Below are 16,268 nucleotides of genomic sequence, written 5' to 3'. Positions count from 1 at the left end.
GTTGTTTTGGGTGGAAGTGATGTGGCTCTTGGAAGGCTAAAGACTTAATGTATTTAGGATTTTCTTTTGGATAGAAGCTTCGCATCACACGAAGAACAATAGAAGCTTACATACACACAATCACAGCATGCACTTCACAGCTTCTAGAGGTGACTCTATGTAACACAAGAGTTGGAAGTATGCAAAAGCTAACTCAATTGTCTCATTCATAATCTGTCCCTCAAAGTAGACATAGAGGGGTTTAAATACACTTATTCAAGCAAGGAAAACCACACAATTCAGCCCCACAAGGAGAGAAATTCTTCCTAGTGGTTGTATGATCCTATATTTGTGTTTGACTTAGTGTTCTTGTAACTAAAAGAAGACTATGTCTTCTCAAGCTTGTCCTAGCCTATTTATTTGTGCTGGAAGTCTAAAATTCAGAAAATAACTTATGCTAAAATAATTACATATGAACTTAGCCTAACATAAGTTATAAATAATGAGATGATGTCTCATTTATACGGTCCTTTGTGCTGCTATCATTAGCCTTCTTTAAGTGTAATAATATGGTAGTATTGGCCTTCTCCTTTGCTGGTCATACTCTCTCCTCCATTCTCTTTTGTAGAGGAATAAATTTTGTTCCATTCAATCTTCTCTGTCCACGCACAAATGGCCTCACGTACCATTGCAGTCCGAGCTCGTGTCATAGGACCATCCTGCACTTGTAATGGATCTTGCATCCTATTTTCGTGTTGAGCTAATGAACTTGAGTCTCCTTGTGTGATGTCCTCATCAGCTCCCCCCGCCATAGAAGGATTCGACCACGAATCTTGGTTTGCACTTATATCAAAAGGAGTCAGGTGAGCAACATTGAAAGTTGTACTAACATTGTCGTACTCCCCGGGAAGATCAATCTTATAGGCATTATCATTGATTCTGGATAGCACCTGAAATGGACCATCACCTCTATGCATGAGCTTAGACTTGCGTTGATTAGGAAATCGTTCCTTGCTCATATGGACCCAAACCCAATCTCCAGGTTGAAATACAACTTTCTTCCGGCTTCGATTGACCCTGTCCGCCACTTGTTGGTTCTTTTTGGCGATTGCTTGGCTAATTCGTTCATGTAGTGACTTCACCACTTCGGCCTTCTTTGCACCATCAAGGTTAAACATTTCATGACAAGGTAAAGGCAACAAATCTAGAGGAGTTAGTGGATTAAAACCATAAACAATTTGAAATGGAGAATAACCCGTAGTGCTATGAACTTGTCTATTGTAGGCAAATTCAGCAAAAGGGATACACTCCTCCCAATTTTTCAGATTCTTACTAATCAACACCCGTAACAATGTGCCTAATGTTCTGTTCACCACTTCAGTTTGGCCATCCGTTTGAGGGTGATTAGTAGTAGAAAACAACAATTTAGTTCCAAGTTTTAACCACAGAGTCTTCCAAAAATAACTAAGGAACTTTACATCTCGATCAGATACTATGGTTCTAGGTAATCCATGCAATCTAACTATCTCTTTAAAGAAAATGTGAGCTATATGTCTGGCATCCTTAGTTTTGTTACAGGGGATGAAGTGGGCCATCTTTGAAAATCTGTCCACCACTACGAATATAGAGTCATGGTTAGTTTTGCTCCTAGGTAAGCCTAAAACAAAATCAATTGAAAGATCAATCCAAGGATGTGTGGACACAGGCAGCGGAGTGTACAAACCATGGGGCATGCTATGTGATTTAGCATGTTTACAAACAATGCAATGAGTACAATACTTATAAACATCATGTTTCATTTTTGGCCAAAAAAAAAATGTTCATGCAAAATGTCATATGTCTTTTGAATTCCAAAGTGCCCCATTAGCCCTCCCCCATGAGATTCCTTGACTAGTAATTCACGCATTGAACAAAAGGGAATGCACAATCTGTTTTCCTTAAGAAGGTACCCATCATGCAAATGAAATTTTCCAAAGGCGTGATCCTTACAAGCAAGATAAGGGGTGCAAAAATCAGAGTCACTTTCATACAAACCTTTAATATGCTCAAGACCTAGAAATTTGGCTTGCAATGAGGTGATAAGAATATACCTGCGTGATAGTGCATCAGCTACCACGTTTTCCTTTCCACTTTTATACTTAATCACATAAGGAAAAGTCTCAATGTATTCAACCCATTTAGCATGTCTGCGGTTAAGTTTCCCTTGGCCCCGCAAATACTTAAGAGATTCATGATCAGTATGTATGACGAACTCTTTGTGTCTTAAGTATTGCTCCCAATGCTCAAGTGAACGAACTAATGCATACAGTTCCTTATCATAAGTAGGATAATTTAGGCAAGCTCCATGCAACTTTTCACTAAAATAAGCGATTGGTTTTCCCCCTTGCATCAGAACAGCCCCTATTCCTACTCCGGATGCATCACATTCAATCTCAAATGTAGCATTAAAATCAGGAAGGACGAGAATAGGTGAAGAACACAATTTATCTTTCAGAATATTAAAAGCCATTTCTTGTTTCTCTCCCCAACTAAAGCCAACATCTTTTTTTATTATTTCAGTTAATGGTGAAGCAATAGAGCTAAAATCCCTAACAAACCTTCTATAGAAACTAGCAAGCCCATGAAAACTCCTAACATCGCTAATTGATTTAGGTGTAGGCCATTCTTGGATTGCTTTTATTTTTTCAGTGTCAACCTTAATTCCTTCATCACACACAATATAGCCCAAGAATTTGACAGAAGTTGTGCAAAATTCACATTTTTCAAAGTTTGCGTATAGCTTATGCTCAATCAGAACATCAAATAATGCACGTAAGTGGGATACATGCTGCTCTAGATTCAAGCTATATATCAGAATATCATCAAAATACACAACTACGAATTTTCCAATGAAGTCTCTCAAAACATGATTCATCAACCTCATAAATGTACTAGGTGCGTTAGTGAGTCCAAATGGCATAACAAGCCATTCATACAGACCTTGTTTGGTCTTGAATGCTGTTTTCCACTCATCACCTTCACATATACGGATTTGATGATAACCAAATTTAAGATCAACTTTTGAAAATATTCGTGATCCATGCAATTCATCCAAGAGATCATCTAACCTAGGAATGGGAAAGCGATACTTTACCGTGATCTTGTTGATAGCTCGGCAGTCCACACACATGCGCCAGCTTCTATCTTTTTTGGGCACGAGTAGCACTGGCACTGCACAAGGGCTAAGACTCTCTTGAATGTGTCCTTTGGTCAGCAATTCCTCAACTTGGCGTTGAATCTCTTTGGTCTCTTCAGGATTGCATCTATAGGCTGGCCTATTTGGTAATGGTTCACCTGGTACCAAATCAATTTGATGTTCAATTCCTCTTATTGGAGGCAACCCTTTAGGCATTTCCTTAGGAAATAATGCCATGTACTCCTGCAAAAGGGAAGAGATAGCCTCCGGGAGGTGGCTTTTGTTAGCTTCGATGGGCTTGTCACTTTTGAGAAGTAACAAGTATATCGTTCTTCCTGAGTTAAGAGCCCTCTCAATATTTTTCTTTTTACACATTAGGTTCATGCCTTTTTTGAGCTTTTTCTCATCTTTATCTTTTTTGTTCTTGGCTTTTGCTTCTTTTTCACTTTTTTTCTTTTGATCATTTACAAGCTGTTTTGGACTCAAAGGAGTCAAAACAATCTTTTTTCCTTTGTGCATGAAGGAATACTTGTTGGAGTATCCGTCATGTTGGGCTCGCTTGTCAAACTGCCACGGTCTCCCCAACAGGATGTGTGCGGCTTCCATTGGTACAACATCACACATTACTTGCTCCTCGTATCTTCCAATGGAAAATGTAACTAGAACTTGTTGATCCACCTTGATTTCTCCAGAGTTATTAAGCCATTGTAGGGTGTATGGGTTTGGATGCTTGCTGGTTTTGACTTTTAGTTTGTTCACCATCTCCGTACTGGCCACATTCGTGCAACTGCCCCCATCAATGATCACACTACATACCTTTTCATTGACCAAACAGCGTGTGTGGAATAAGTTCTCACGCTGGTCCTCTTCCACCTTAGCATGTGTGCTTAAAATCCGACGTGCTACTAGGAGTTCCCCTTCGGCAGGTGGTTGTTCTTCTTCACTCACCAATGTTATATCTTCTTCCATTTGCTCCTCCTCTGACTCGGATTGTACTTCACCTGTGGGCTTCACCACCATGGTCCTTTTATTAGGACAATCATATGCATAGTGTCCAAAACCCAAGCATCGGAAACACTTTACATCTCGGAGCTTACGTGGAGGAGCTTCAACTTTCTCCTTCCCCTTCTGCTCTTGTTTATTTTTAAGCATGTCTTGGGTGGGCTTGGACGTGCTGCTTTTGGATTTGGAATAGGTAGCAGTTGTCCCTCCTTTCTTCTCCTTTTCAGTCCGCCATTGCTTGGTTTGTTCTCTTGGCTGGTTACGTTCATATCTTCTTCTTCGTAGTTGTTTCTCAACTTTCACAGCAAGTTGAAACAATTCATCATAATCAAGATAAGGTGTCCGTTCCACGATGTCAGCAATGTCGTGATTTAGGCCCTTAAGTAATCTGGCCATCTTCGCTTCTTCATCTTCATCTATGCGTAGTCTTGACAAAAGGGTCTCCAATTCTTGATCATATTCAGCAACACTCATAGAGCCTTGGAGAATACTTTGGAGCTTTTGATAAAGCTCTCTGTGATACCAAGCTGGTACAAATCTCTTCCTCATCACAGCCTTCATCTCACGCCAGGTAACAATTGCGCCCTCACCATTCCTTCTCCTACTCATTACTAAATTATCCCACCAAGTGTTGGCATAGTCCTTGAACTCAACTATTGCCAAGCTCACCTTCTTCCTCTCAGAATAGTGATGACAATCAAACACTCTTTCTACCCTCTTTTCCCACTCAATATAAGCCTCGGGGTCATTTTTCCCATGGAAAGAAGGGATACGCATTTTAATGCTGCCTATGTTATCATCCCTCTCGTCATGGTCCCTCATATTTCTAAATCCCCTTCTACCCCTTTCAAACGTTTCTTCCTCCCCATCATCTTCTTCCTCTCTCCCAATTCCCCTAGGATTTCTTCCACCACCTCTAACACTTCCTTCCCCCTCTCGGATTCCGGTCTGCCTTGAAGCCTAAGTTCCTTGATAGCAGCGTCTTGTAATTCTAGTTGGTCTCTAATACCATCGAAGACAACATTAAACCTTTGAAATTGTTGCTGCATGGATCTAAGCGTAGCATTTACATCTTGGTTGTGTTCTGGACTTGACATTGTAACCTGATTTTGATGAGGATGACTACTTGGCTCTGATACCAAAATAGATGATATGATTCGTGTCAAATATTCATCTTGTTCCACTCCGTTCTGTGTTAAAAACTCAGCCAGGAGGCTTCACGTTATGTATGGTTCTTCATGAAGTGTTTTGGATGTTGTTTTGGGTGGAAGTGACGTGACTCTTGGAAGGCTAAAGACTTAATGTATTTAGGATTTTCTTTTGGATAGAAGCTTCGCATCACACGAAGAAAAATAGAAGCTTACATACACACAATCACAGCATGCACTTCACAGCTTCTAGAGGTGACTCTATGTAACACAAGAGTTGGAAGTATGCAAAAGCTAACTCAATTGTCTCATTCATAATCTGTCCCTCAAAGTAGACATAGAGGGGTTTAAATACACTTATTCAAGCAAGGAAAACCACACAATTCAGCCCCACAAGGAGAGAAATTCTTCCTAGTGGTTGTATGATCCTATATTTGTGTTTGACTTAGTGTTCTTGTAACTAAAAGAAGACTATGTCTTCTCAAGCTTGTCCTAGCCTATTTATTTGTGCTGGAAGTCTAAAATTCAGAAAATAACTTATGCTAAAATAATTACATATGAACTTAGCCTAACATAAGTTATAAATAATGAGATGATGTCTCATTTATACGGTCCTTTGTGCTGCTATCATTAGCCTTCTTTAAGTGTAATAATATGGTAGTATTGGCCTTCTCCTTTGCTGGTCATACTCTCTCCTCCATTCTCTTTTGTAGAGGAATAAATTTTGTTCCATTCAATCTTCTCTGTCCACGCACAAATGGCCTCACGTACCCTTGCAGTCTGAGCTCGTGTCATAGGACCATCCTACACTTGTAATGGATCTTGCATCCTATTTTCGTGTTGAGCTAATGAACTTGAGTCTCCTTGTGTGATGTCCTCATCATATTTCCCTTCCGCTTCTTAACATTACTCCGCCATGCCTTCAAGTCGGGGCCCACTATGTGGGTATCGCGCTCAGACATCGTAATAGTCCCATTTGGGAGCCCAAGCACACTCGCCAATCATCGTTCGTGACACTTATCTTCCTCCCGTAACCCAACTCCAATACCATTTGTTCGGGGTCATAGTTGTCCGCCACCCAATACCCGATCCGTGAGGGTAATACCTTTGCCCGGAGGCCTAGCAGCCACCCCCCCCCCCCCCCCGTGCCCATCGCAATAACATCTTTTTTCTGCCTTGGCGTCAGTGATGTGACCAGGCGCACGAGTTCCCTCGGACCCCCCCGTGTCTTGATCTGGGGTAACGGGTCTGCACCCCCCTCCTGTACCTGTTCACGCGTGGGGGTGCTCATTGGTCCACCGTGCTCTTCGTCTGCTGGTTCTGCGTGCTCTTCCTCTTCTGGTTCACACGGGGAGGTGTGGTACTCCACGTCTGCATCGCTGTCGTCGTCGCTCAACATGATCGGTTGTCGGGCGTCAACACCTGCGGCACCACACACAAAAACATGGTTAGTTCACATATAACATGGTAACTGTAGCAAATGAGACTTGAACAACCAGAATGCAATCTGGAATTCCGACCCCCAACCTCTGTGAAACCTGGAATTCATTATAAATTAAAAATAAAAAAAAAAAAAAAAAAAAAAAAAAAAAAACACCCTAGTAAGAAACTGGCTTAAATAGACGAAACCTGGAATTCATTATATATATAAAAAAAAATAACAGGAAAAAAAATCAAAAAAAGAAAGCAACATATAACATGGTGACTGTAGTAACAGTCAGAAATCAGAGGGTCTGGCAAGTTACTTGAATCCATAGTCTACAGAGAAGGAAATGAAAATAGAGCCATATATGTGCAGTGTTCATACCGTGGAGCTGGTGAGAGTGCAATGTGTGCTGTTGAGTGGAAATAGTATTTACATGATTAATGTACATACACAATTATTTTGGCTGCTAAAAGAAACATTAGGATAGAATAAATTCAAGAATTTTGTCTGGCCACAGGTTTGTAGACCAAGAAAATGAGAAACATTAATTTCATCCATTTAAAAGTCAAAAATTTGAACACGGTAGCTAGTAGTATGTATAAACTAATAATCCTTGATTAATACCTCATTGTTTCTGGAGCATTTTTGTTTCTAGATCTTTAAGTGGTCCCACTTCCCATATGGCAAGCAAAACTTCAAGAATTTTTACTTTATTCAATCCTGTATAACTGTGTGCCCAGTACCCACCCACTATTGTTTTCAAAAATCAGTGCACAAACATATTGAACCAACAGTTTTGTTGTTAATAACCTCTGCAGGTGGTAACACAGGTACCAATTTGTCTTACCTTAATTATGCTACTACGCATTGAAACATGCAATGCATGCACATAACAATTTGATTGCATGGGAGTCCTAGTCCAGATCACTGTTTAAAACTACGCTCCCTATTTAGAGTCACTAGATAATAAATACACAAGTTGATCAGCAGATTTATTAGGCTGCGAATCAGAGATTTGAGATATGTTGTTGGATTCTTTCCTTGTTTCTCTAGATTTGTCACCTAATTATCATCACTCTTTTTGTGTTGATTTTAGTGAGGAGATAAGTTTAGAAGTAATCAACGACCACAATTGCAGATCCGACTCTACTACTTTGATAAGTAAATACAAACTCCTACTTTAATGCCCACTTTAATTACCTTTAATTACCCACCCACTATTGTTTTAATTACCTTTAATTACCCAACCCCCATCCTCTGTGAAACAAAAACAGTGCACATAACAAATACTATTACAGATGCACATAATAGTATTAACCCATCCCAACTGACTGGTAAATGCTAGAGGATATATAGTATATTATTAGTTAAGGGATATATGGTAATTTTGTGAAGCTAACTACTATTATGGTTTATGGATTACACAACAGAATTAATAAATACACTTATACACTAGTTCAAATGCACATTGGAAGAACACAGATTGCAATCTGGGATTCCGACCCCCATCCTCTGTGAAACCTGGAATTCATTATAAAAATAAAAAAAATAAAAACACCCTACTAAGAAAGCAACATAAGGTTCCAACAGAATGCAATCTAGAATTCATTATATAAAAAAAAAAAAAAAAAAAAAAAAAAAACAGAAAAAAAAAAAACAAAAAAGAAAGCAACATAAGGTTCCAAATTTGAACTTGTACTTACAAATATACATATATGCAGTAAAACACACGAGTTTACTCTCTCTGAGGTAATTAAAGTGCAAATTAAAGTAGGAGTTTACACACAGTAAAAGATTCGGGTCATACTCACCTGCCACATCCGAGGGGTACGACCCCTGATGCCTGGCAGCAACCCTAGAAGCTATCCCGGAAGAAGCCCTGCCGACACCCCCAACAACCGTCGAATTCGTCAACCCGAGACCAGGATGCCGTCTATGTGCCCGGGACCCCGACGCCACCCTGCGCAACCCATGCGACGGCGGAGTAGCAGGCGCCATTTCCGCCTCGGTGTACCACTCGATCGAGTCATCACGCGATCGGGAACGCACGCTTCGCCGGAGAGTGGAGGGCACCTTTGCAATTGAATCGTCGAGCTGGAGGGTAATTTCGCTACGCGTGCGGGTTGGGGGATGTGTTTTGCGTTAATGTTGGTGTGTTAGCCGGCTTAAGTGCAACTGCTTGTGTAGTTGGAAAAAAAAAAGAATTGAACTGAAAATCTTTTCTGGAGATATATATTTCCCTGGAAGAGCAGATAAGATATCCCGACATAGCGGCCGACGAAAAGCAGCATCTCAGAGGTTGTCGTTGGCCGAGGGGAAGGGGAGTGGTGAGGTGGGACCCCAGTCCTATTATACACAGAAAAAAAGAGAAGCTCAGTCTTACATCAAATCAGCAGGGCACTCCCAAGAATGACCACTGATCAAAGGAAATGCACGGCCGGATATGGTGCACAAATGCACATGATAATGAGAATTCACATCTGAACAGTTTTCTATATATATATATATATATATATATATATATATATGTATAGGGAAGGGATCAGGTGCAATGTTAATGTGCGTGAGTTTTGTACTTAATGTGCCTGAGTATTGTGCTTAATGTGCGAGAGGTTTATGCTTAATGTGCGTGACTTCTAACACAATCGCACAGGAAGCTAGAAACAAAATACATTCAGACCACAAACTCACACACATTAAACACAAAAGTCAGACGAAGACGAAGACGTATATGATGAAGAACAGAGAGAGGGGAAGAGAGGATTAAGGGAATAGGAAGATAAGCTAAATACGTAGACGAAGGCGTATATGATGAAGAACAGAGAGAGGGGAAGAGAGGATTAAGGGAATAGGAAGAGAAGACGAAAACGTATATGAAGAAGAACAGAGGGAGAGGGAGAGAGGATTAAGGGAAAAGAGATGAAGATAAGACGAAGACGTATATGTACAAGAGCAACATGAGTACATTAACATTACACACTCACGCACATTAAGTACAAATCTCAGGCACATTAAACACAAGACTCAGGCACATTAAGTATAAAACTCAAGCACATTAACATTACACACTCACGCACATTAAGTACAAAGCTCAGACATATTAAGCACAAGACTCACGCACATTAAGTACAAAGCTCATGCACATTAATCAATCGCACGGGAAGCACCCAACCGCACCGGAACCTTTCACTGTATACCACTGGTGCACAGATAGTGTGCACCAGGTTGAGTCACGGAGCTAGCCAACGGTCCTAGGCAAAGACCATTGGCAAGCCCCGTGGAGGAATGGCCCCAAGGCACGGTTCTCAGCTAGAACCGTGGTCCTAGGCCGCTACTTGGCGGAGCCAAGTGGCGGGGCTCCTCAAGCCCCGCCGTAAGCTCCGCCAGGCCAATCCAGTGTAGTGGTCGGGCCCTTTGTGGCTCAGCTACGTGTCGTTTGGACCGAGACTCGCAGGCCCATGAGGCTCGAACACTCGGGATTGTTACGAAGCACTTGTAGAATTTGACTTCGTTGAATTTGGAGTTGAAATGAGTAAATTACAGTAGCTTTTGTGTTTGAGAATTGCCATTGAGGTGTAGTGTGTAGTATTTATAGAGAAGGAAAATGTGAAGTTCTTAGACCTAGCTTTTTGAATGAGAAGCATGACAATTATTTGACTGTAGGATTAAGAAGCATGATCATTATTTGCCAAGTTGCTTGATTAGCATGTTTAAATAACCATTGTGAGTTACTGGGAATTTTGTCTAGAATATGAGATATTTTGGTTGTACAGTGCATGAACTTATTTGTCTAGTAAAGTGAAATATTAGAGCATGATGTCTATTTTGAGTTCAAAGAGCATGATCAATACTTGATAAGTATTTGCTAAGAAGTTTTGATATCTATGAAGTGATAAGCATGAAATAGCTCATTGTTGGCTTAAAGCATAGTCAAAGAGTATTTGAGATATTCTTTATAGTAAAAGGGCAAGTTTATTATATCATGAACTTAAGTGCATTAGCGGCTCTAAGTAAGCCTAAGCATTCTTTCAAAACCTATATCTATTTTGGAAAATCATTATCTAGTTGCATTGAGAAGTTGCATGATATTTGATTTCCAATTTGTAAGAAAAGAAAAGTTGTTGAGAAGCTATGTGCATAAGTTTGCAAAAGTAAAGTTGTTGCATGAGAATGAAATGCATGAGTTATATCTATATGTACCTAGTGTTAGTAATCTGAGGTTTTGGAGGCCCGTTAGGACTATGTCCTTTCGGAAGGAAAGAGAAAGTAAAGAAAGAAACGGATATTGCGATCTGATGTGAAGTAACGAGGTCGATATTCCCGAGTTACTAGGTAGGATACTACCCGATGGGCTTGGAATCCCGGTCAGGGGGTGTGCACATGTAACACCCCCGATTTTCAACAAATTTAGAACTTAAAATTCAAAGATAAACAACTAGTCATCAAAACAAACATGAAGCGGAAGCTATTAAAAACTGGGAAAGGTGTTATGCCACACCCATAAAACTATGGGTGCATAGGCTAAATCTATCACAATCATCAAACATAACATGAGTCTAGGCCCACAGGCTACTAGTCTAGGCACACAGGCTAACAAAAGCAAAACATCTAAGCATAAGAGCTACACTATCTAGAGTCTTCATCTAGCGCGCACTCCGGACTAATCAAAACCTGTAAAACATGGGGATAACACCCGGTTAGCGAATAATGCTGGTAACCCATCAATACGCGTTAAATAGCATAGTATAGATAGATATAATCAAAGCCATTTGGAACAGAGGAATACAATATATAGTCATTTCACAGCCAGAAGAAAATCAACATCAAAGACTCATCACACTCTCAACAAGAACGAGGATCATCAACCTCAACAAGACAACAAATCACAACAACAAGGGACAACACAACTCTACATGCAACCTACCATTCACAAGGTAGAGTTCATCAAAGACATGCATATAAGCAAGGAAATTCACAATCACATAATGACAATTTCATGTCAAGTTCCAACCTTATACCTTAGTACCACCTTTATGGATACCCCCGACCTTATCTCAGTTCCAACCTATACCTCCGAGTGCCACCCTGTACTTCTGAGTCCAACCATTTCCCGGTCTGGGACCGTCGTCCCCCACCAATATACAGCACCAATCAGAATACCACTGATCTCAAGTACACAAGGGTACTATTCAATTCATAGTCACATACCACCGATCTCATGTGAGCAAAGCTCAAGTATCAAACCACCAATCTCATTCATAATCACACATAGTCATCATCATCAAGAACACTAAGGCTCATCAATAGCCCTAATCAAGTATGAACAAAGAGTACAACAATTTGTACACGATCACACCATATGAATCAATCAAGAGGTTTCAACAAAGGCATGAGACAATACTCAACAATTAAGGATTACAATCCAACATCAAAATGATTGACAACGCAAGTTGCCAACCCCAATAAGAAGGAACAAACCGCACATACTAGAATATCAACATCAAACTAGCATGCTCATCAAACGGATAAACCAAAAGGGTTCCAACGAACCTTCAAGACTCATAATAGCCCAACGAATCACAAAGTTGGACCCTTAGTACGATTCAAGACACCAAATCCTAACATGGATTCCTAACACATCGTTCTAGACATACGAAACATCAAGAAGACTCACAAAGAGCTCAATAATTCAACAACGGGAGGTCAAAACATCAATACCAAGAAGAAAAGGATCACGGGGAACAAATCCCCGCAACCCACCTTCACGTTCCCCGCGGGTGGGACCACTGGTAGGCCCCCACCCATGGGCCTGCCCGCGGGGTACACTCCCCACACCGGCACGTTCCCCGCGGGTGGGGCGGCGGGTAGGCCACTGCCCGCCATTCCGCCCACGAGGTACACCTCTGTACAAGAAATTCCCTTCGGGGATTTTCATCATCAAGGTCAAGTTCAAGTCCAAAACACCCAAAATCTCACACGCAGCAAAGGTATGACTTGAACCCAAGAAATAGCCAAGCAATGGCATTCAACAAACCTAAAGACAAGCTATAGACATGCATCATCACAAGATCATGCATCAAATCTCACAAATCACATCAAGAACATCAAATAGAAGCCAATAATCATGATTTAGGTAAGAAAATAGGTTTTGTATAGCATGGGTTACCTTTGAAGATCACAACTTCTTCCTTAACACTCTCCTAAGCCTCTTCTTAGAGCTCTTCCTCCTCAACAACTTCTTACACAAGCCAAAACACAAGAAAGATTCTAACTTAGATAAAGACACCCAAAAGATGGCTAAAAACACTAAGTAGCCAAAAATCTTACCCTTTCCTATGCTTGGGAAAAAGAAAGTAGGAATCTTGATGAAGGATCTTGCAAATCTAGAAGGTTCTCCTTTTTGCTTGAAGAATAAGCTAGGTTCTTTTTAGAGAGACGATAGAGTGTTTGAGACTTAGGTTTGAATGAGGAATGAATGAAATGTCTTGCTAGGGATAGCTTGAACAACAATTCACGGGTGAAAGGTCACTTTTACCCTTACTAAGGTTGGAAAGACAAAGGGGGTAAGGGCACAAACCATAAAGCACAAGGTATAATTGATTGACTTAAGTGACTAGTCAAATTCTAGTCCCTCGACTATTAAATTTCAGGATTTTTAGACATGGATTACCAAAGAAGGCTAGGATTAATTCTTCAATTAATCCCAATTTAGTATTAAGATTTACGGGGTGTCACCGCACACTGACAAGTATGATACCTCATTCCACAGAGTTTGAGAAAAGAACCAAGAGAGTGGTTCGGTGGGCGAGATGAGTATTAGGCCGGCTAGATGCCGAGCCGAGATAGGTCTGTTCACATTATGGTGAAGTTCCTACCTCGCCCATGAGTAAAAGTATAGAGAGAAAGCGAGTCATCGTGAATCTAAAGAAAGAAAGAAAACGAGTCAACGTGACTCTAGAGAAAGAAGAGAAAAGTGAGTCATTGTGACTCTAAGAAACCTCCTTCGAACAAGTGTTCCTTGTTACCAAAGAAAGAGTGTATATGTATATCTATCTATACTTATACTAAAGCATCATGTTCATTTTATTGGATGATTATAAGAGTTTCATGTTTTACATGAAAGTATGAAAAGAAGCATGACTTTATATTGTGGTTTATTTATTATATGATAGCATGAGATTGCTTGTTGAGATATATGATAGCATGAGATTGCATATTGAGACATATGATAGTATGAGATTGCAAGTTAGCTTCGACGCGTGCTCTTGCGTGAAGCGGAAAGTATTTAGTATCTTTTTATCCATTCGGTGAGCTTAAGTAATGTATTTCGCCACGATAGTCATATCTGTGAAAGCTTGAGATTGTTGATGAGTTAAATGATTGAGAAAGTATGCCTGTTTGATAATTAGGTTACAAGCATATAGAAATACTGTTGAGTATGTTTGAATGTTGTTTAATTGATTGAGAATAGTTGATCTAAGTGTATGTGACAAATGTTTTCCAAAAAGTTTATGCTATAGTATTTTACAAGGTTGAGTGGCGTTATACTTAGCTTCGTGCAAACGGGTTGTTTTTTTACTTATTTGTTTGTTAACCCCTTTCAGGTGGGCCCAGTTCTTTAGAGCGATCGAGTTAGACTAGATTAGCTTAATGTGCTAGTTGTAGTCTAAACTCTTACCAGTTATGTTTATTTTGAGACTTGGTTGTAGACCTATTTAGATGTTTTTGTTGGTGTTGGACACCGGGGTTATTCCCCAAGATTTGTTTAAAGTTAGTAAGCTTGCTTTTGTTTAGATCCTTCCTTGCCTGTGCAATCACCATATATGGTGATTGTGGCGGTGACACCTCTTAAAGTTTGATTAATAAATTTATTATGCTTGTTTAGTATTCCTTTCCAAGTTAAGTATTGTTAGTAAGGTTTAAGAAAAGTGGGGTGTTACATTATGATTCCTCCTTTCAGCTACACCATTCTGTTGTGGTGTTCTGGGCATTTTATACTGTGCACAAATACCCTTACCTTCAAGGAATTTAGAAAAAAGACCTAGACATTGTCCTTTTTCGTCAGACCTACAATAATACTCACCCCCCTCGGGCTGACCTCACAATTTTGACTTTTCTATCTAATTGCCTTTCAACCTCATTAATGACCACCTCTAAAGTGTTCACAGACTGAGATTTATCATGCAGTAGATATATGTATCCATATCATGAGTAGTCATCTATAAAGGTGATCAAGTACCTTTCGCTGCCCCAAGAAGGAACATCGAAAGGTCCACAAATGTCGGTGTGAATTATTTCAAGCAGCTCACTTCTCCTTGTGGTAGGTTTCTTGTTATGTGTTTGGTTTGTTTTCCCTTAATACAATCTACACACACGTCCCAATCACTAAAGTCCAAGGCAGGGAGGATTTCATTTTTTGCCAACCTTACTAACGTTTCCTTGGATATGTGTCCCAGATGTTTATGCCACAAGTAAGCAGAGTTTTCCTTTAATGCACTACGTTTAACTCATATACTAGTCTCAACTTGAAATAAGGATTCAGCAAAATTTACATCAAGATTAAAACAATAAAGAGAATCAATTAAAGTACCAAAACCATAATATTTATTGTCCTTACATAAATGAAAAGTACGATTCTCAAATTTGATGTAAAATCCCAACATATCCAACCTACTAACTGAAACGAGATTTCTAGCACAGTCAGGGACATAGAGACATTTGCTAGATCCAAATGATATCCAGTATCTAAGATCAATCTATACATCCATATTCCCTCTATCTGTGCCTTCATCTTGTTTTCCATAAACAAGAATTTATCAGTTCTTTTTGTGGGTTGGATCGAACTGAATCCCTGCAAAATATGAGAGACATGAGTAGTAGCACCAAAATCTGACTGTAACACCCCGTGTTACGCCCTTTAATCCCAGATTAATTATTTAATTAATTCCGTTAAAGAATAGTTAAAAAAGATATAATCTGGCCAGGATCCCTTAAATAATTAATGTAGTCCACGAAGGACCATGGACCCTTGTTTATAATAAGGACTTTAAGTCTGGTAGGAATAAAGAAAGTGGGCCTTGACTACTCAGATTCTAATTAGGAATCATAGACCTATATACCTGCTAGGAATAGAAAGTAGGTCTTTAGTTTTCAGACTCTGATTAGAATTCCTAACTCTATAAATAGGGGATTAGAAGGAAATTAGAACCCTTACCACCCATAGTTATATTACACGAAATTATTCCTAAGATATTCCCCACTGCCAAGCCTAGGGAGATCAATCGGATAGAAATCTTAGAGAATAACCTTAATAGCCAAGGGAGGATTAATTAAGGCTAAGAGGTAACCCATGTCTTACAACACCTATTTTCCTTGCTATATCTTATTTATTGGTTCCTTTGATAATCGTATGTGTAATTCTGTGATTGAGTCTTGATAGAGCCCTTGCATAGGATTTATATTGTGCTTATTTGATAATCTTGATCTTCTTGATATTGTGATTGACTATACGTATAATCTCGTATTTTAATTATGTCTA

General features: G+C 39.8%; 1 pseudogene; it reads right to left on the bottom strand.

The window, feature by feature from the left end:
- Positions 1–524: 524 nt before the first annotated feature.
- On the bottom strand, positions 525–4,717 carry LOC109171494 (annotated as a pseudogene).
- Positions 4,718–16,268: the final 11,551 nt, after the last annotated feature.

Source organism: Ipomoea nil, unplaced genomic scaffold (genome assembly GCF_001879475.1).
Source record: "Ipomoea nil cultivar Tokyo-kokei standard unplaced genomic scaffold, Asagao_1.1 scaffold0319, whole genome shotgun sequence".
Classification (NCBI taxonomy): domain Eukaryota; kingdom Viridiplantae; phylum Streptophyta; class Magnoliopsida; order Solanales; family Convolvulaceae; genus Ipomoea; species Ipomoea nil.
Note: the sequence above shows the minus strand (reverse complement) of the source record. Positions and strands in the feature narration are given on the sequence as shown.